The 21793-nt window shown below is 41.8% G+C and overlaps 1 protein-coding gene across 17 annotated transcripts in view; it reads right to left on the bottom strand.

Moving 5' to 3' along the window:
- nr2c1 (nuclear receptor subfamily 2, group C, member 1) overlaps positions 1 to 21793 on the bottom strand; it is a 126217-nt gene that overhangs the window by 79309 nt on the left and 25115 nt on the right. Inside the window, exon 1 of one of the 17 annotated variants that reach the window (XM_078553699.1) lies at positions 10500 to 10688. The exons of the other annotated variants lie outside the window; for them this stretch is intronic. The gene's annotated coding sequence lies outside the window, so the exon portion shown is untranslated. Of the gene's footprint in view, positions 1 to 10499; positions 10689 to 21793 lie in introns of those variants that run through there. 17 annotated transcript variants of the gene reach the window in all.

Raw genomic sequence — 21793 nt, forward strand, 5'->3', positions numbered from 1 at the left:
CATCAACCGTCTTTTCTGCTAAGCTCCTTTCCCAGTCCACTCCAGCCAACTCTGCCTTCATTCCTTTGTAATTACACTTATTTAAGTTTAGCACAGTTGTTCCAACCCAAGTTTCTCACTCTCAAACAGAATGCTAAATTCAATCATGTTATGGTCACTGTTTCCAAGGGGTTCTTCTACTCAGGTCATTTGTTAAACCTGCCTCATTACACATTACCAGATCCAAAATAGCCTGATCCCTGGTTGGATCCATAACATACTGTTCTAGAAAACTGCCCCGAATACACTCAATGAGTCCTTGCTCATGGCTACCTCTGCCAATTTGATTTTCCCAATCTGCACGAAGATTAAAGTCACCCATGATTAATGTACTGCCTTTTTGGATGATTGTATAGATTGTGAACAGCTGTGGCCCTAGCAGTGATCCTTGCGGTACCCCACTAGTAACAGCCTGCCACCCTGAGAATGATCCATTTATTCTTACTCTGTTTCTGTCCATTAAACAATTCTCAGTCTATACCAGTATATTACCCTCAATCCCATATACTTTTAATTTTGTTTACTGACCTCCTGTGGGACCTTATCAAAATCCTTTCGAAAATTCAAATACACCACATCCACTGGTTCTCCTTCATCTATGCTACAAGTAACATCCTCAAAAAACTCCAACAGGTTTGTCAAACATGATTTCCCTCTCATAAATCCATGTTGAATCAGCCCAATTGTATCATTACTTTCTAAGTGTCCAGTTATCACATCCTTTATAATAGATTCTTATATCTTATGTGGCTTAGTATCAAGTATTGTTTGGTAAAGCTCCTGTGAGGCACTTTGGAATGTTTTAATATGATAATGGCACTAGATAAAAGCAAGTTGCTGTTGTCAACATTGATATTTTGTGTTCTTTTCTACATTAAAATATTGTTCACAGCAATTCTTGTACTGAGATGCTGCTTGGGCATCAGATGGCATGTGCAGTAATTAAGTTATTGATGAAACTACTCCAACTTGGCATTAACGACAGTGCAAAGTATAAAACAATTATAAAGAGTCAAGGCTTTGCTCTACTCTTTAGGTAAATCCAAAATTATTCAGGTTTCCAAGTCCTGATTTCCATTCACTCACTATTTCGTTTGAAAAAGAATTGACTGTTAATAATGTACGTCTCAATAAAAAAAATCATATAAGAGGAAAATTGAGATTTGCTGTAATCAAAGAACAATATCTGTTTATATGACTTGGTAGTAACATAGATATAAATATTACCACAGCAACAAGATGGGATTTTTATCTTTGCCTGAGATCTGATCACAACAGCTTCCCAATGTCAGGTGTGTCTGTTAGGAAATGATGCAAGGGACTGGGGCCAGGTTTAACTAGAATATTGCGAATTCAGAAATATTGTTACAAAGGCAACTCACAGCTCTCAGCTCCTCATACAAATGAATTTTGCTGAGCTATTTGAGGGCACACTAAAATTAAATGTGTAAAATCAAAAAACATTTCCAAATAACAGCATGGTAACAATAAATGTCTAACATCTCTCTCTGCTGTACTCGTTTTCAAAACCCACACAATGAAAACTATGAATATTCAATAATTATCAGTTTGTTCCAATAGTCATAGGATCCCTGATTTTGATTGCTATCCAGTGCTCACTGCTGTAGAGTGCACATGTACAGACACCAGGTGAAGAAAGGATCTTATTTGACTGTAATACACATTGCTAGAACAGCCAGTCCAAATTCACTAACTGTGTTCACTTGTGGATCTTCACTGGGGTAAGATACCAGGTGGTTGATGGTGTACATGGAACTATAGCCCAAGCAAGAATCAGATAGAGAGAAAACAAAGGTCACATGTTATCAAAGCAATGCAATTTCAATGCAGGTTACACTGAATGTCAAAACAAAACTTTCCCACTCTGCACCACATCAGCAAACATTCCCTTGTTAGGTTAGACACAAAGTAAAGCTCTCTACCTTATTTTCAAATTGTAAAATTTGCCAATCTCAGAACCACCATCCATCCTGTATTATCGCCATTTTCCATACTAGCAATCCTTTCAGTACAGCGCACTGTAATTCACGTACAGCAGATTACTTGTTCACACAAATTACGCCAGTAGTCAGGCACGTTTACATCAGGAGATAAGCTTCAGATCAGGAGGCAGCCAGAAAGTAGCATCTTTCAAGTGTGGCCAGATCCCAGAACGGGGAGTGGATGGGAGAAGCAAAAAAGCAGACAAAACTACTTCAATGTGCTGGCATCATATAGACATATGATGCTACAAACTCATCTTCAAGTTACTAAACAAAGATGACAACCAATCTCTTCATGCAACTGTCAACTCTTAAGAACCATGCAGAACTGCACTAAGAAGAATGAGGCAGTGAAGACTGAGTGAAGGATGATGACATACAGACATGATTGATTTTGAGGTTTAACCCCCTTGAGCCTCATGAAAATCAGTTTTTTTATTGGAACAGCTGTTAATTCAATGGGAGGAAAAAGTGGGCCAACAAAGGCAAAGGTTAGACAGTGTAATGAAACATTGAGATATAGGTCACTGTAAGCTAAGACACCGAACTGTGGTTAGCAGGCCACTAAAGGAGTCTGATGTTCTGATGGTGAAATGAAAATGGTGAAAGTTGTCAATCAAAGGACTGCCACAGCTGGCGCAAGCAGCAGCTAACATCCCGCACACATGGGAGGAGTGCCATGAACCAACTTTTTACTGATCTCAAAAGTTGGTTCTGAAAGGCTTTCACCCATCAGTTTGGGATCAGTGAAATCCAATTACTGGATACAAAAAAAAGCAGTGTTTTAACACACTACTGCCTTTGCTCTCCATATATTAACTCATTTGTACTAAATTTCAAACGTACTTTTCCTTTGGCTCCTTATTCCTTTGTGTTTTGACATGATTAAAAAATGCTAGCATTAATAAATTGCTAATGATCCTAATTTGTCAGTGCTGCTGTTACTATCCCTATTATTTGCAATGGAGTGTGAAAACAATGAGATGTCATGGATCAACCCGTCAGGCTAGCACCATTTTTAAGCCTAGATTAAACCAACATTGATGACTATAACTCAGCCTGCCGACAAAACGTTTACTAACCCAACCTCAGGTGTTATTATTTAGCCAGAAACACACTGAAGCAGAAGCAAGCTGAATGCCACCAGCACATCACTTATCAGACCAAGCCTGATTGTTGTCCAAGTCCTGCTGCATATGACCACGGACTGCTTCAGTATCTGAATAGTCATGAATGGTGCTGAACATTGTGCAAACATCCCCACTCTGACCTCAAGACGGAAGGAAGGTCATTGATGAAACAGCTAAAGACGGTTGGGCCGAGGAAGCTACCCTGAGGAACTCATGCAGTGATGTCCTGTGACTGAGATGATTGACCATCAACAACTACAACCATCTTCCTTTGTGCTAGGTATGACTCCAACCAGCGGACAGTTTTCCCCTTGACTCCAGTTTTTCTAGGGTTCCTTTACGCCACACTCGATCAAATGCTGCTTTGATGTCAAGGGCAGTCAATCTTACCTCACAGGTTCAGCTCATTTGTCCATGTTTAGACTAAGGCTGTAATGAGGTCAGGAGCTGAGCGAACCAGGCAGGACCCAAACTGAGCAGGCTATTTCTGAGCAAGTATTGCTTGATAGCAATGTTGATGACACCTTCCATCACTTTGCTGATGATTGAGAATAGACTGATGGGGTGGTAATTGGCCGGGTTGGGTGTGCCCTGCTTTTTATGGACAGGACATACCTGGGCAATTTTCCAAATTGTCTGGTAGATGCCAGTGTTGTGGCTGTACTGGAACAGCTTGCCCAAGGGGGCAGCTAGTTCTGGAGCACAAGCCTTCAGTACTATTGCTGGAATATTGTCAGGGCCATTGCCTTTGCAGTATCCAGTGCCTTCAGCCATTCCTTGATATCACATGGAATGAATCGAATTGGCTAAAGACTGGCATCTGTGATGCTGGGGACCTCAGGAGGAGACAGAGATGGACCATCCACTCAGCACTTCTGGCTGAAGATCGCTACAAATGCTTCAGCCTTGCCTTTTGCACTGAAGTGCTGGGCTTCCCCATCATTGAAGATGGGGATATTTGCACAGCCTCCTTCTCCTGTTAGTTGTTTAATTGTCCACCACCATTCACGGCTGGATGTGGCAGGACTGTAGAACTTAGATATGATCTGTTGGTTGTGGGGTCACTTAGCTCTGTCTATTGCATGCTGCTTTCACTATTTGGTATGCAAGTAATCCTGTGTTATAGCTTCCCCAGATTGACAACTTATTTTCAAGTATGCCTGGTGCTGTTCCTGGCGTACCCTCCTGCACTCTTCAATGAACCAGGGATGATCCCCTGGCTTGATGGTAATGGTAGAGTGAGGGATATGCTGGGCCTTGAGATTACAGATTACGGTTGTGCACAATTCTGCTGCTGATGGCCGACAGCACCTCATGGATGACTATTTTTAAATTGGCATATCTGTTGGGAATCCAACCCAACTAGTATGGTGGTAGTGCCATACAACACGGTGGACAGTATCCTCAATGTGAAGATGGGGCTTCATCTCCATAAGGACTGTGCGGTGGTCACTCCAAAATCAAAACCAAAAGGGAATAGCGAAGATGCAAAACTTGCAGCATCTTGAAAAACAGGCCAGCTTATGCTTCATCAAGTGATCATTAGGGCAGGACCAAGGAACAAGAAAGTAATTTTAAGGTTTTGCACATTGCACAGGAAACATGAGCATCCCCTGAAGAGAAAATACTTTGGAGACAATTCATAAAGGTTTCAGTAAAGGTGAAGTTGTCTTCAACAATGTTTATCCATCCGGGTCCATGGGATGCATCTAGAGGGATTTTGATTTCAAATCAGAGCAAAATATTCTAACTATGGGGCAAACTTTCCTGTGTACTAAGTGTATTGAAATCACAAATGTATCAATTAAACATAAGCTTAGGGAAGAGTCATTCTCTGGTCCATTCCCCAGGGCAGTGCTTTGACCAATCAGAGTTGACCTGCCTGGTTTGAATTTGAACAAAGCTGGGCAGTTAACTGTTCCATGTTGCACCCTCCATGGAATCACCACCACCGGAGTCCACTTGCCAACCAATCAGCACTCTCTTCTCAAACAGTATAAAGCCTTGATGGCATGTCTCTTTTTTCAGCAATACACAGATGTATCTATAAAAGTGAGTTACAATTTTTTTGCATGGGGCAAATCTTTCCCCATCATATAGAGCACCAGCTGGATCACCTTGAGATTACAGATTGGTTCCTGACTTGAACAGACAGCACATCATAATAGTGGTAGGTACCAACAGGAGTCATGGTCATAGAAATATAGAAACGTATAAATAGGAGCAGCAATAGGTCATTTGGTCCTTAGAGCCTGCTCCACCAATCAATATGACCATGGCTGATCCACTATCTCAACGCTATGCCCCCGCTCTCTCCCCACACCCCTCGACACCTTTAGAGTCTAGAAATCTATTTTCTTCTTAAATATATTCAGTGATTTGGCATCTGTGGTAGAGAATTCCACAGGTTCATTGCCCACTTAATAAAGAAGTTTCTCCGCATCTCAGTCCTAAGTGGCCTATCCCGTATTGTGAGACTGTGACCCCTTGTTCTAGAAACCCCGAGTCAGAGGAAACATCATCCCTGCATCCAGTATGTCCAGCCCTGTCAGAATTTTATATGCTTCAATGAGATCCCCTCTCATTCTTCTAAACTCTGATGAATACAGACCTGGTCAACCCAATCTCTCCTCATATGACAATCCTGCCATCTCAGGAATCAGTCTGGTGAATTTTTGCTGCACTCCCTCTATGGCAAGTATGTCCTTTCTTGGGTAAGGAGGCCAAAACTGCACACAATACTCCAGATGTGGTCTCACCAAGGCCCTGTACAGCTGCAGTAAGACATCCTTGTTTCTGTACTCAAGTCCTCTCGCAATGAAGGCCAACATACCATTCACCTTCTTAACTACTTGCTGCACCTGCATGCTTGCTTTCAGTGATTGGTGTACAAGGGCACCCAGGTCCCTTTGTACAATGTTTCCCAATCACCATTTAAATAATACTCTGCCATTCTGTTTTCCTTACCAAAGTGGATAACTTCACACTTATCCACGTTATACTGCATCTGCCATATATTTGCCCACTCATTCAACTTATCTAAATCGCCTTGAAGCCTCTTAACATCCTCCTCACCATTCACATACCCACCTAGTTTTGTGTCGTCAGCAAACTTGGAAATATTACATTTGATTCCCTCATCCAAATCATAGATATATATTGTGAATAGCTGAGGCCCAAGCACTGATCCCTGCGGTAGCCCACTAGCCACCGCCTGCCACTCGGAAAAAGAGCTATTCATTCCTACTTCTGTTTCTTGTCTGCTAACCAATTCTCAATCCATGTCAATAAATTGCCCCACTCCCATGTGCTTTAATCTTGCACACTAAGCTCTTATGTGGGACTTTATCAAAAGCTTTCCAAAAATCCAGATACACCACATCCATTGCTTCTCCCTTATCTATTCTGCTAGTTACATCCTCAAAAAACTCCATTAGGTTTGTCAAATATGATTTCCCTTTCATAAATCCATGTTGACTTTGTCTAATCCCGTTGATATTTTCTAAGTGTCCTGTTATCACATTCTTTATAATAGTCTTTAGCATTTTCCCTACCACTGATGCTAGGTTAACCGGTTTGTAATTCCCTGTTTTCTTTCTCCCTCCTTTTTTAGATAGTGGCGTTACATTTGCCACCCTCCAATCTGCTGGGACTGTTCCAGAATCTGCAGAATTTTGGAAGATGACAACCAATGCATCCACTATTTTCGTGGCCACCTCCTTTAGTACCCTGAGATGTAGGTTATCAGGCCCTGGGGATTTATTGGCTTTCAGTCCCATTAATTTCTCCAGCACTATTGATTTTAGTAATACTAATTTCCTTCAATTCCTCCTTCTCACTAGACCCTTGGTTCCCTACCATTTCTGGGAAGTTATTTGTGTCTTCCTCCATGAAGACAGAACTAAAGTAGTCGTTTGATTGCTCAGCCATTTCCTTGCTTTCTTTTATAAATTTTTTCAGACTGCAGGTGACCTATATTTGTCTTCACTAGTCTTTTTCTTTACCCATATTTATAGAAGTTTTACAGTCTGCTTTTTGTTCCTTGCAAGTTTACTCTCATACTCTATTTTTCCCCACTTAATAGTTACACGAGGCAATGGGCCTAGTGCTGGAAAATGGGATTAGAATAGTTAGGTACTTGTTTGACTGGCGCAGACTCGATAGGCCGAAGGGCCTTTTTTCTGTGCTGTAGCCCTCTATGAATCTAATCAAGCTCTTGGCCCTCATTTGCTGAATTCCAAACTGCTTCCAATCCTCAGGCTTTCGACTTTTTCTCACAACTTTATAGGACTCCTCTTTGGATTTAATACTGTTCTTAATTTCTTTTGTTAGTCATGGTTGGGACGCTTTTCCTGTTGCGTTTTTGTGCCAGAAAGGAATGTATAACTGTTGTAATGTATACATTAGCCATTGCCAATCCACCATCATGCCTTTTAATGAAGTTCCCCAATCTATCTTAGCAAATTCACACCTCATACTTTCATAGTTTCCTTTGCTTAGATTTAGGGCCCTAGTTTCGGATCAGACTACTTCACTTTCCATCCTAATGGAGAATTCTACCATGTTATGGTCACTGTTGCCTAAAGGATCCCACACAAGATTATTGATTAAACCCTTATCATTACACAATACCAAATCTAGGATAGCCTGTTCCCTAGTTGGTTCCTCGACATACTGGTCTAAAAAAACCATCTCGTGCACACTCTAGGAATTCATCCGCCACAGTATTATTGCTAATTTGGTCTGCCCAGTCTATATGTAGGTTAAAGACTCCCATGATTACTGTAACACCCTTGTTACATGCATTCCTAATTTCCTGTTTAAATGTTGTCTCCTACCTTACCACTACTGTTGGAGGCCTATAGACAACTCCCACTAATGTTTTCTGCCTCTTGTTACTTCTTAACTCCACCCAGGCTAATTGTACATCTAGATTTTTTGAGCCAATATCCTCTCTCATTATTGCATTGATTTCATCCTTGACTAACAATGCCACCTCACCTCCTTTTCCTTTTTGCCTGTCCTTCCTAAATACCAAGTACCCTTGGATATTCAGTTCCCAGCCTTGGTCACCCTGCAGCCATGTCTCTGTAATCGCAATCATGTTGTAAGCATCGACATCTATTTGCGCTGTTAATTCGTCTACTTTATTGTGAATGCTCTGTGCATTCAGATACAGTGCCTTTAGAGTTGTTTTTTTTAAACATTTTTACAAATGTACTATAGCCCTATTTGCTGCCAGACCTTGTTTCCTCTGCCTTCCACTTTTGCTTTCTAATTTTCTGTCTTTCATTCCTATCTTTGTTTCGCTCTCCTATGTCTCCCTGCTCAGGTTCCCATCCCCTTGCCACTCTAGCTTAAACCCTCCCCCACAGTACTAGCAAACACCCGTGAGGATATTGGTCCTGGTCCAGCTGGGGTGCAACCCGTCCAGCTTGTACAGGTCCCATCTTCCCCAGAATTGGTCACAATGCCCCAGGAATCTAAATCCCTCCCTCCTACACGATCTTTCAAACCATGTATTCATCTGGTCAAATCTTCTATCCCTGATCTCACTAGCATGTGGCACTGGGAGTAAACCTGCGATTACTACCTTTCAGGCCCTGCTTTTTAATTTATTTCCTAGGTCCCTATATTCTGCTTTCAGAACCTCATCCCTCTTTTTATTTATCTCGTTGGTACCAATATGGACCACGACCTCTGACTATTAACCTTCCCCCTTCAGAATGCCCTGCAGCCGCTCAGTGACATCTTTGACCCTGACACCAGGGACATACCATCCTGGTGTCAGAATCATAAGAACATATCAAAATTTTGGACGGGAAAAGTCTGTAACCCACCCAGCCTGTCCTGTAGATTCATGATATCGTATGTACCACAATAAAGACATTCCTTTCTCTACAGGGGCCATATAATCTCGTGAGAGACCCCCATCCCTCACCGTCCAGCTGAGCCATTCATGGTGCCAGGGATTTGGTTTCTCAGGGGAATGCAGCAAGAGTCATCTCCCGCAGAAGGAGATGGACCCAGCAGAATCCTGCACTACCTGCCTAATGTTTTTACTCTGTCTGGCGGTTATCTTTTCCCCTTCTGCCTGTGTACTCTTTACCTCTGGTGTGACCACCTCACTATACATGCTACCATGAAGATCTCATCCTTGTAGATGCTCCACAGTGACTCCAGCCACAGCTTCAGCTCTGAAAAGTGGATTTTGACTGCTGCCGTTGGAGACACTTCTGGCACACGTGGTCACCCCGAACACTGGAAGTATCCCTGACTTCCCACATCATACAGGAGGAGTATTCCACTTGGCCAAGCTGCCCCGGCCATGACTTACCCTTAAATTACTTCCTTTTACTTTTAATATTCTCTAAACTAGAGGAAGTAAGGGCAGAAGAAATACTCACCAGGTCCTGCTTACCGAGGCCACCGCTCTTCTTTCCGAGGAAAGGTAGAAAATGAAAGGAAAACCTCCATCCCTCTTCACTGAATTCTCTCACTCACCAAACTCTAACTTAAGCACTCTAATGCAGTCCAAAGCAGTACTCCAATGCAGACAAAAGCAGCACTGTAAGATGGCCTGATTTTAGATTGTTTGAATCTAGCTTCCGGAAACCTGTTTAAGCCTGTTAACTAATTTACTAGCTGCAGCTGCAAGCCAAGCCTGTGTGACCCCTGCTTTAAAACTGGCCTAAAACTCACCTTCTCCCAACCCAAAGAGCAACTTTTAGTTAATTGCTAAATTAAAGACTAGACTTTAGATAGAAATTAACCATTAAAAGTTCCTCTCTCACCAGACTCCAACTTAAGCACTCTAATTCAGCCCAAAGCAGCACTCCAGTGATCTCCTGCACTAGCTACAACTGCCTGGGTGATCATTTTCCAGACATTTTTCCCTGATTTGCCTTCGATTTTTTAACCTAACAAGAGATTATATGGCTCATGGAGAGAAAGGAATGTCTTTATTGTGGTACATACAATATCATGGATCTACAGGACAGGTGGGGTGGGTCACATAGACTTTTCCCGTCCAAAATTTTGGTATGTTCTTATTATTCTGGACATCCTATATTCAAAACTGACACATAATGCATTTCTGAGGATATAAAGAACAAAAAGAACAAATCCAAAAAATTGAAATTCTCACATCCACATTAGCCATTTCACACAATTGTACAGGTCTGGATTACAGCTCCCTCAACATTCTTTCCCCCAGTGAAAAGTAATAGAGTCCACGAGTCTTCATAACTCAAAAGGGTGTAATTCATCTCAACAGAATATAAGAGAATATCTGTTCATCCAATGAGGTCAGAAATAAAATACTTACTCAGATTTTGCTGACAGTGGCAAAGCAACGGCACTCACCGCAGATCTTGAAGAAGGCAGCCCACAGAGATCTAGTGATCTCTGTAGCGTGGATTTCCCTTTTCCTGACAAGTCAAGGGGATCGTCAGGCATCTGGCAATAGCAATGACATCATGCAATGTAAGCAGGTCATCGTAAACCAGGAAATAAACAATTGGACTATGTATCTGAAATGAAGGTGGAAGCTGAAATATCATAAACTTCAAAAAAATGTAAACGTGGATACTTATATAATGGAGAAATTTAGCTCTAAAAACTAATTTCATGCTTGCAGAATGTCAGAGGATTTTCTTGGCAGTAATTTTCAATTAAGTACACTGGTTAAAACCCATTCAACAAGCTGTAACTTTTTCAAGGGCTTTTACAGCGAAACTAATAGCGTAAAAGGGCAAATTCTCATCAGTTTAGTGATTTCTAATAAATTCCAATCTACCAGTATTTCAACTGCACTCCCTGTGGGGAAGCATTGAATCTCCAACAGCAACTTCTGGATTTCTGCATTTACCTGTGCATGTGCTGACTCCAGAAACTGCAGTCAGTTTCAGAGAAGTAATAACAGTAAATGTTGGCAGTCATCATCATTACTACGACTAAATCCAGACCCATGTTCTCAAAAATCACTCGTTACAAAGTCACGGCTTCCTGCAATTTCATTAGCAGGTTAATTAGGTTATTGCAATGGAAGGAAGGGCAATGCAGGTGCAAATTTTATTTAAATTTTATAAGGGATTTTGGTTACAAGGTTAGGTTGGAGAAGTTGGTGTTGTTCTCCTTGGAGCAAAGGAAATTGAGGGGAGATTTGATAGAAGTATACAAGATTATGACAGGTTCAGATAAGGTAGGCAAAGAAAAAACTGCTCCCATTAGCTGATGGTACAAGAACTAGGGGACACAGGTTTAAGGTTTTGGGCAAGAGATGTAGGGTGCATGCAAGGAAGAACTTTTTTTAAAAAACGCAGTGAGTGGTAATGACCTGGAACACACTGACTACGAGGGTGGTGGGAGCGGAGACAACCGATGAAATCAAATGGAAACTGGATGGATACTTGATAGAAATAAACTTGCAGGGCTATGAGGGTAGAGCGAGGAAATGGGATTGATTGGACTGCTCTACAGAGAGCTGGTATGGACTCCTGCTGTGCCAAAATGACTCCATCAGTGAGGGTTCTTGCGACACAATAACAACTGTTAATGGTATAATCAGAACTGGAAATACTCAGCAGTTCAGGCATTGTCTGGAGGAGAGAGAAACAAAGTTAACATTCAGGTCCATGGCCATTTGTTAGCACTGGAAAAAGTTAGAGGTGCAACAGGTTTTAAGCAAATAACAGGCGTAGAAAGTGGGGAAGAGGGGATAAAGCAGAAGGGAAGACCTATGATAGGGCACAATGCAGGAGGGATTGAATGACAAAAGGGATGATGTCATAAGGCAATGGAAATGTTTCCAACTCGAGACCCTGCACTAGTTATTTTGCAAAAATGTGTGGTTCAATGAAAGTTTTTTCCATTTCAGTCTTCAAAAACATTTATTCCCAGGTCATCTAGTCATGTTATCGCCTGGGCTGAGGTTTAATAACAAGCTCAACGGACTCAGTTAACTCAAGAAACACAAAGAGCTGATCGGAGTGTTTGTTAAAAGGTACTGCTACCTTCCCCATGCTTAAATAAGTGTTTACCTTTAATGTAGAAAAACATTCTAAAATGCTTCAGAGGCCTCAGAACAACCAGAGATTCGCAGATGGAATTCTAAAGAATTTTTAAGTGATGGTCTGGTCAGCCAGAGACCAATGTGGTCAGCGAAGACAAGGGTGATAAGTGAGTCAGGCAGAGTAACAGCAGGTCTTTGAACGAGTTTATTGAAGGTGTAAAGCTGACAAGAGAAGACTGGAGGCATCAAGGGGATGGGCTGAGGTAAGCACAGGGGCAGGCAAGGTTAGGGATGAAGTAGATGGTCTCTCAGAGAGAAGATCCAGAATTGGAAACTCTACTCCGGCTTCAACAGGAATCTGAGGTAGTAAGCAGTCTCATTGAATAGTGGCCTGGAGTTCAGAGGATTGTGGAAAGCAAGCTCGCATGTTATCCGTGTACATTTGGATGATGTCACCAAGCAGCAGTTAAGAAAGAGGAGGGGACCAAGGACACTGCCTAAGCAGGAGAATCGTTCCAGGCATGGCAGAGATCGGACAAGACATATTGTTTCAAAATGAGATTAAGGAGGCGGCAATAAAAAATTGTCCAAAATTATTTTTAATATTTTCTTTACAGGCAAGCATGTCAAAGTTTTGGTATCAGTCATCCCTATCTAGGGAGGCCAGGTGTCTAAAATAGGTTTCATAGTGCCACACAAAAATCTGAAGAGTAAAATATTTTTAAGCACCTTCCCTAACAATTTTGATTACTTATTTTGGAATTGGCAAAATAAGGAATACTTGGAATGTCCAATTTTTCTCTTTTACCCTTCCTTTCTGAACTAACATGCATCACACTGACCACTCCACCCTCTCCCTCCCCAGCCCCTAAATCCTTGGTCACCTTTAGTATTGTACTTGCATTATCCAGGTTAGTATCTCATTCCCGTTTTCAAAAACAAAAGGCTTAAAACTTCATCCCCCCATTCCCACGATCATGCTTCCTCTTTTAATGCCTTTTAAAGGCCACCTACTCCGACCAAACACTGCACAATGGAGTCTGGAACAGGTCCCACTTTACATTCAGAATGACCATGTTATCCTGCCACCCAAAAATACCAATCTCAAGAGTGCTGCAGCTCTAAAATCTTTTGGAAATGTCATTACTGTGTGGACTAGGACGATGTTGTACACAAGATGATGAAAGAACTTACATTTATATAGTGCCTTTCATGACCTCTGGGCATCCTAAAACCTTAGCGTGTAATCCCTGCTGTAACGTAGGGAAGCGCAGCAGTCAATTAGAAAGTGCTATAAGTATGCTATGCACTCAACAGTATGGAGATGCAGCAGAGCTTGGCATTTGGCTTGCCAAACATTTGAGTGCAGACTGAACAAGAAAAATAACATTTCTTCCCAGCCCATAATTCGCTTGGGAGTAATGTAGACAACAGGTCACTGTGACCCTCAGGGGAATCAGCAATAAATGCAATTTAAATTAAGAGCCACTGCAACAGCTTGAAACAGCTGCATGCAAACTGCTGAGGTATTGGAGGCATGTCTTTTGGCTAGGTTTCTGTTATTTTACAAGTCTCAAATCAACATTGTAACACCAGTCTACCAGAACGTTTTGAAAAAGTTTCAATCTACATTTTGTCCTTGTGTAGGAGAGGAACACCCTGATATTAAACCTGCAAATAAAATAATGTGAAAATAAAAGCATTAAAGGAACTGTAATATATTCTAATAGAAGAACGCAAATGCTGAATTGATTAGCTTGCAAAGTAAATCTCAGGCAATTATGCCCAGGTATACAGGCCAGTGCAGTTAAACAAGGTAGAATATAGCTGCTATTTTGGTGCATTGCCTTTGTAACATTTGTCCATTCACTGGATGTATCTTGATTTAATTCTTCATTATTGTATAATTACAAGGCTGCTTCAATCAGGAAAAAAACTATGTTCGAAACCTTTACAATTTTTATTGCAGAATGCCTGAACTACATACAATGCACTCACAACTCTGCCAAGTAAAATAAATTAGGAAATTATATTGCAAAGAATAATTTCACAATGCAAGACTGCCAACAGTTTCAGTGTCACAGTAAAGTTAAGCATGCAAAATATACTCAACAATGTTCAGGTAGGGAAGGGGCCTACTCCAGATCTGTTGCTATCTCTTTCTTAATTCTAATCTGTAACCAGAGCTATTCCAACAGTCAGACTCCTGTTTTTCCCATGCCTCTGAGTTGGGACAGGGAGGGAGACACAAGAGAAAGAGAAGGAAGAATTGCATTTATGTGGCGCCTTTCATGAACTCGGGGCATCCCAGAATGCTTTATAGCCAATTAAATACTTCTGAAAGTGTGGTCACTGTTGTAATGTAGGAAACATGGCAGCTAATTTACATACAATGGTCATGTAATAATGACCAGGTAATCAATTTTTTGTGATGTTGATTGAGGGACGAATATTGGCCAGACACCAAGCCAATATTCAGCGCTCTTCTTTGAAACAATGCCATCCATTAAGAGGCTCATTCCAAAGGTGGCACCTGTGTCAATGTAGCACTGCACTGAAGTGTCAGTCTAGATGTTTGTGCTCAAGTCCTGAAGTGGGAAAGAAAGGAAAGGCAGAATAAGATAAATACCAACACTTAATGCCAGTGGGAGACAACCAATTTAAGATTGTCAATTGGGCTCGCAGTGTGGTGCATTTGCATGTACTGGAAGCTACATACATGAATATACGGGGCTCTGTTCTTTGCAGACAGAAAGAACATGTACACACATTACGCCTGTTTCTGCTAAACAAAATAAGCGATGGCCATTCTCTGGTTCATTCCTCAGGGCAATGCCTTGGCTAATCAGAGTCAAGCTGCCTGGTTTAAAATTTCAAACAATGCTTGGCAGTCAACTGTCAGTCACCATTAACTACTGCATTCTCCATGGCAATGTCTCTACCAATGTCCACTTGCCAACCAATCAGCACTTTCTTCTCATGCAGTATAAAGTTGTTGCTTCCTCTGACATTGTTGCAGTTGTCCTAATGAGTGCAAGACAAAAAGCTTTGACAAAAGTCTTTTTTCAAATTACTCAAGTTCTGTACTACAAAATGACTAGCATCAATAATAACTAAAATTCATACATGGCAGCATAAAAAAAAGTCTAGCTTTCAGACATCGACAGTTTTCTGGTACCTGGATTTGAGGCACTGTAGCTGTATTCAAAACAAGAATCTTAACAAGCCCTAACTGACTGACAGATGATGACTTCTTGCTGCTTTCTGCTTTAAACAACTGCAGTATACCAGTTCCTGCTATAAAAAGTCAATAGGAGCATTATTCCAAGGGAAGTCATGAACAAATCAATGACTCAATTTATAACTAAATAAACTAAATATAACTAACTGCAGGTAGCACTTTCTCTTCTCAATTTAACATGGTAAAAACATGATTATGCTCAGAGTAGCAGAAAAAAATACCACATCTCGAGTCTTGGAGCAGTCGGGTTAGCTTTGTTCTGCTTAGCATGTGTGTTTTACACCAACAGTCAACACCTGTACAGAGCTACCAATCCACTCAACTATATGAAAAATTGATTGTGACCTTTGATAAAGAATCTTAAGAAATTTCCATCTGTGCAATTCGCTTACCCTTGCTGGAAAATGCTTCCTGCTACATTACACCCTTTCCTATAATATGTATTTCTTCTGGCTTGCTGTTTAACACACAAAAGGAGAACTTTACGAATTACCCACTTGTTTAAAAAAAAACAGGATTACAGGCCACGGGCCGAATTTTAACTGCCAAGGAGAGGCTGCCTTGAGTGCAAGCACGGGGTTAAATTCCCGAAATCCCCTCCTGGATTAAAACCACCTTCCCAGTGGACCAGGAGCGAATGTAGTGTCAGTGGCTGTTTAAGGGGCTATCACTGGAGGGCCACCCTACCACCTGTTTCCTGCCTTTCCAGCTGGGGTTGTGTGTGTTATTCTCCTGCAAGATGAGAAAGCGGGTGTGCCAAGTCTCCTTTCCATTCCTGGGGTTGAAGCCACAAGAACCAATGTACAGTTCAGCCATTCTGACCCCTATCAGGGTCACTAACTAGGGATCTTTCCTGTTGCATCATCTCGGTTGCCCTCGGATTGGTTGCGGAACCTGGAGGTTGGATGATAATCCTATGGCTGAGTTAAGGAACCATGGCATAGGCAGCTTCAGTTACAAGTGAGTTCCTGGCTGGCTACTGGCTCCTTCACTGCAAGCAAGTCTATTCGGTTCAAATTCCACCTCAAGCATTACCACCTACTCAATACCTTTGTATTTACAAGTATATTGCAAGAGTAATAAAAGTCATCAGCTGCTTACTGTTCTCTGACTTGCATCACTGATGCTTTCTGAAATAGTAAACTTAACCTATGCTTTTACATCCGGCTGCAGGGTTGAAGAGGAGTCCTAGACATCTCTCACGTCTAGAGATACGTGAGGCAGGCAACATTTCCATAGCTTGTTGTTGCTAGAACAGATTGCCAGCCTGAAGTCAGAGGCTGTAGCTCTGTGTCAAGCACGGCTGACCAGGAGACTCTCCAACTCTTGCCACCTGCCATTGCCATGAATTGGAAGGGTTTGCTGGGTTATGAACGTAACTCTGGGGCCATCAAGTCCTTGAGTGGAACTTGGAGCTTCTGGCTCAGAGGCTGGGACGTTATCACTGCGCCACAAGACCTCCCTCTGGACATCACAAAGGGGTAAAGACAGAATGGATTATTAAACTTTAGGAACTGCGGTGATCGAAAGAGAATGCATTGAGATTTCCAAACCAAGCTTCAGCTGAATGAATGTTAAAACCATGTTACTACTATATTAAAATAAACTATAAAATTCCTATGCCTACATTTAAAATGCTGATGTAAACTTACCATACTACAATTATACCCTCCCCTGACTGAAGGTGCTGTAGACTATCACTGGTAGGGGGTGTGCAGTTGGTGTATGACAAGGTTGCACAGGAATTTTTACTGGAAACATAAATCTTTTAAATAGAGATTGAATAAGATCTGCATGCCCTGGTCCAATTATCTGCTATCTAACCCTACCTGAAGAACACATGGTCATGATTTCATGGTGACGCCACAGGAGATAAGACACACATCCAATGCTCAGAGGTAGTCAGGTGCTTGGCCATTATTGGAGCTTCCAGGGGAAGAATGAGAGCGCACTTTTCAGTATTTCCTTCAAATAATTTTAGTTGTTGAAAACAATTCATTTACAGAAAGGACACAACTTCCTGATTCATTGTGAATTCAATTCCTTGCACGGTCATGCGATCTGGTCAAGCTGAATAAACACTCTGGGTTTTATTTTCTTACAAGATTAGGCTCCTTGTGGCAGGATCTGAAAAGCTGAATCAAATGTCCTGAAAATATGTGCCACCGCTGACAGGAAGAGGTTAATGAGGTACCACAGTTGTAAGCCTTTATTTGGCAGAGGTGGTGCCAATTTTGGGATTTCATCAATTTACAAAATGGAAACCAGTTGTTGGGATGCCACTGGCATAACTATCCTACATGAAAGAGAAGAATAGCTGGCCATGGTCCAGACTTTTAATTACTCTTCACTGACCTATGCTGTATCAACTCAAGCTTGTGTTTATGTAGCACTTGTGATGCAGAAAAACACTCCCAGGCAGTTAAAATAAATGTATATGATCTCAGGTGAATACAAGTTTCAGGTGCAACGGCCTCCACAGTTGATCACCTGCTGACATTTACTGTCTTGTGATCACACGTTCAAATATATTCAAGAGCTTGCTTTTCTGTAGCATTCCTTACATCCACAAAGACATTTATGATAATGATATGCAGTTTTTGTCTGTCCAGATTGATTTGAGTGCTGTTCCGCACCTGTGGAATGACAATTATGTATTGAATTATATATTTTAAAATTTTATTGTAACATTCACGTACTGAGTGTGCCAATTATAATAATTTTTGGATCCATCAGACACAAGGCACCTGGAGTAAGGGCCTCTGTTTAGAACCAAGGTGTGGTTCTCCTAATCTCTGCCATGTAAGCAGTTTCAGGGAAGTGCTTGTGTAGTGCAATTTTTAACACTTCTCACAGTAGTTTGTGGAAACTCGCAGTGGAGAAAACTGGAGTTGCCTGTTTGATTTTGTGGGCAGAGCCTGGCGCATGCAGAGGCAGGTGAGGCACATAGAAGGCTGGAGCATGTGATGAACATGCAGCTGTCAATGGTCGGTATGTCACTATGCAAATATGGAGTGTGTGCATGTCTGTGTGCGTGTGCAATTTGTCCTATCCTCTCCTCTCCCTGTGGTGGTGTTACCGCATGGAGGATGGGGGATGGCTATATTCCCACATTAACTAGAATCACCTCAGCCATGGCTACCAGCTCAGTCAATAGCCCCGCACAGGAACAAGTTGCAGCACATATAATGAGTATGGATTTTCTCCAACATGGAGCTGGACGAGTTCTGGAGAGCGCCAACATAACTACATAGGGAAGGTAGCTGGTTCACTGGAGGTTCCATTACCTAGTTGGCTAGTCTTCTGGAGCTTGCATGGGGAGGGAGCTTGCATGGGGAGGGGGGAGGGGGGGGGGGGGGATTGGAGAGGAATTTTGTATTTATTTTTCTTCTAAAATGCCTAACCTTGGATTTTGGCTCTTACATGGGACTGTAAAACTAAGTGGGAAGGGAGCAGGTATGATGGTTTGCAGAAATTATACATACTTATATACGAGTTCTCTCTCCAAACCTTTTCAACAGCCCATCTCTGTCATCCTTTAATATATGCTTAAAACCTCTCTCTTTAACTAAGCATTTGATCACCTGTCCTAATGTCTGCTTCTTTGACTCAGCGTCAATGTTTATAGGATTATGCTCAGACACATTTAGATACTAATGGAAACTAGGCTCCCCAAGCTCCCAAGCAATTCAAAAAAGGCGCAAGACTTGAACATGTTCAAGAGCAGCCTATAGTGCCCTGTTACTTTCTCCATGGCAACGTCTTGGCCAGTGTTGACTTGCCAACCAATCAGCACCCTTATCTCCTGTAGTATAAATTGTTGTGATGTTTTGAAATTTGGTATTCTTGTGTTTGTCTTGATGAGTGCAAGATGAAAAGCGTTGGCAAAATGCCTCTCTTTTCAGCAACTTTCTTTGGAATTCAAATGACCTTCGTACTTAGCATTGTCATCTGAAAACAGAATGTCAAAAGTTATACAGGCAATCAAGCTATTTTAGTTCTCTACACCCTGATTCATTTGGCATAACCTTCAGCTCTATGCCAGCTTATCCCAAACCGCAACCTCACCACAAATTCATAGCCTTGTGCTAAATAAAAACCTGTCCAAAACCATCCATATTCTCAGTTCTGTCATATTTTTGTTAACAGGAATTTTTCACTGAATGATTAGCCAATAGGGGCTGCTGAAATTGAGCAAATTCCCACCACTCAACAGCATATCATTTGTAAAGCTAGAGACTTCAGACAGACATCCCACGCTAGCACAGTGTGTATACCAAATGTGACAACAGCAAGAATGTGAAGCATCTCCTCACAGCACAACATTTAGCAGCGGGTTCAAGGTCAGGTTCTGAATTACAAATGAACGAACGTGCATTATACAAGATCTTTGTCACTCTGTTGACAATGTCACTTTATGGATCGAAATGCATTTTTAATTTAAAAAGGCTTAGTAAAGACTCAATGCTAACATCCTCACATTAAATTAGCTCACTAAAGTGACACTGCGTTCTCCATCACTTCTGTAACTTTAGGACTAGTGAATAATAGTGAATTGCTGACTTCGGTTCAGGTTAATGACTTTTTTCCTGCACACACAAACAATGACAGTATAAGCCAAGAATGCAAGAGTAAACAAATGAAATAGGGCCGGACTAAGCGGCATCTGAAAACCTTAATGCATATTTTGATGTAGGAATCTTACTAAGCTTCAGATGAAGAAAAGGTTTCGAAAGGTAAGCATAGAATTTATATAAAGCATAAAAGTCACAACACCAAACGGGGTGACTAAGAAGAAACAGAAGCCAGTTTAGGGAATTGTCCAACCTCATAACACCTAGCACTCCTATTGCATCTAAAACACATCCAGGTTTGAACTCAAAAATTGTGGAAGACCACCACGAGAACAATTAGCACTCCTAAAACACACAGGATGCCAACGTACTGCAAGTCAAGAACACCAAAGTGATAAGTCGAGATCTAAGAAAGGTTAGAACGCCACAAAATTAGGAATGATCAGTAAGCCATCTACACATTATATGGACTCAAACTCTTAAATGATGAACAAAGATTTATCTTTTGTGTAAAAAGTTTTCGCAACCACCCTGTGTATGTATTTTTACTCTTAAGGTATGGAATCTTATCTTGGAAATAAAATGGGTTGTGGCGATATCACTAAGAGAATATGCAAATGATCAAGAAACCAGGATGCAAAAGCAGCATGTGGCCAACATTAGTTACTCTTTTTTATTCATTCACAGGATGTGGGCTTTGCTGGCTAGACCAGCATTTATTGCCCATGCCTAATTGCCATTGAGGAGGTGGTGGTGAGCTGCCTTCTTCAACCGCAGCAGTCCATGTGGTGTAGGTACACCCACAGTGGTGTTAGGGAGGGAGTTCCGGGATTTTGACCCAGCCACAGTGAAGGGACAGCAATATATTTCCAAGTCAGGATGGTGAGTGACTTGGAGGAGAACTTACAGGTGGTGTTCCTATCTATCTGCTGCCCTTATCCTTCTAGATGGTAGTGGTCGTGGGTTTGGAAAATGCTTACGAAGGAGCCTTAGTGGGTTCCTGCAGTGCCTCTTATAGATGGTACACACTGCTGCTACTGTGCATCGGTGGTGCAGGGAGTGAATGCTTGTGGGTGTGGTGCCAATCCAGCGGGCTGCTTTGTCCTGGATGGCGTCAAGCTTCTTCAGTGTTGTGGAAGCTGCACTCATCCAGGCAAGTGGAGAGTATTCCATCACACTCCTGACTTGTGTCTTGTAAATGGTGGACAGGCTTGGGGGAGTCAGGAGGTGAGTTACTCGTCGCAGGATTCCTAGCCTCTGACCCGCTGTTGTAGCCACAGTATTTATATGGCTGGTCCAGTTCAGTTTCTGGTCAATGGTAAGCCCCAGAATGTTGATAGTAGGGGATTCAGGTGATGGTAATGCCATTGAACATCAAGGGGTGATGGTTAGATTTTCTCTTGTTGGAGATGGTCATTGCCTGGCACCGATGTGGCGCAAGTTACTTGCCACTTATCAACTCAAGCCTGTATATTGTCCAGGTCTTGCTGCATTTGGACATGGCCTGCTTCAGTATCTGAGGAGTCGCAAATGATGCTGAGCATTGTGTAATCATCAGTGAACATCCCCACTTCTGACCTTACGACGGAAGGATGGTCAATGATGAAGCAGCTGAAGATGGTTGAGCCTAGAACACCACCCTAGAACATGTGTAGTGATGTCCTGGAGCTGAGATGACTGATCTCCAACAACCACCTTTCTTTGTGCTAGGTATGATTCCAACCAATGGAGAGTTTTTCCAGATTCCCATTGACTCTGGTTTTACGAGGGCTCCTTGGTGCCACACTCAGTCA

Source organism: Cetorhinus maximus, chromosome 12 (assembly GCF_964194155.1).
Source record: "Cetorhinus maximus chromosome 12, sCetMax3.hap1.1, whole genome shotgun sequence".
NCBI lineage: Eukaryota > Metazoa > Chordata > Chondrichthyes > Lamniformes > Cetorhinidae > Cetorhinus > Cetorhinus maximus.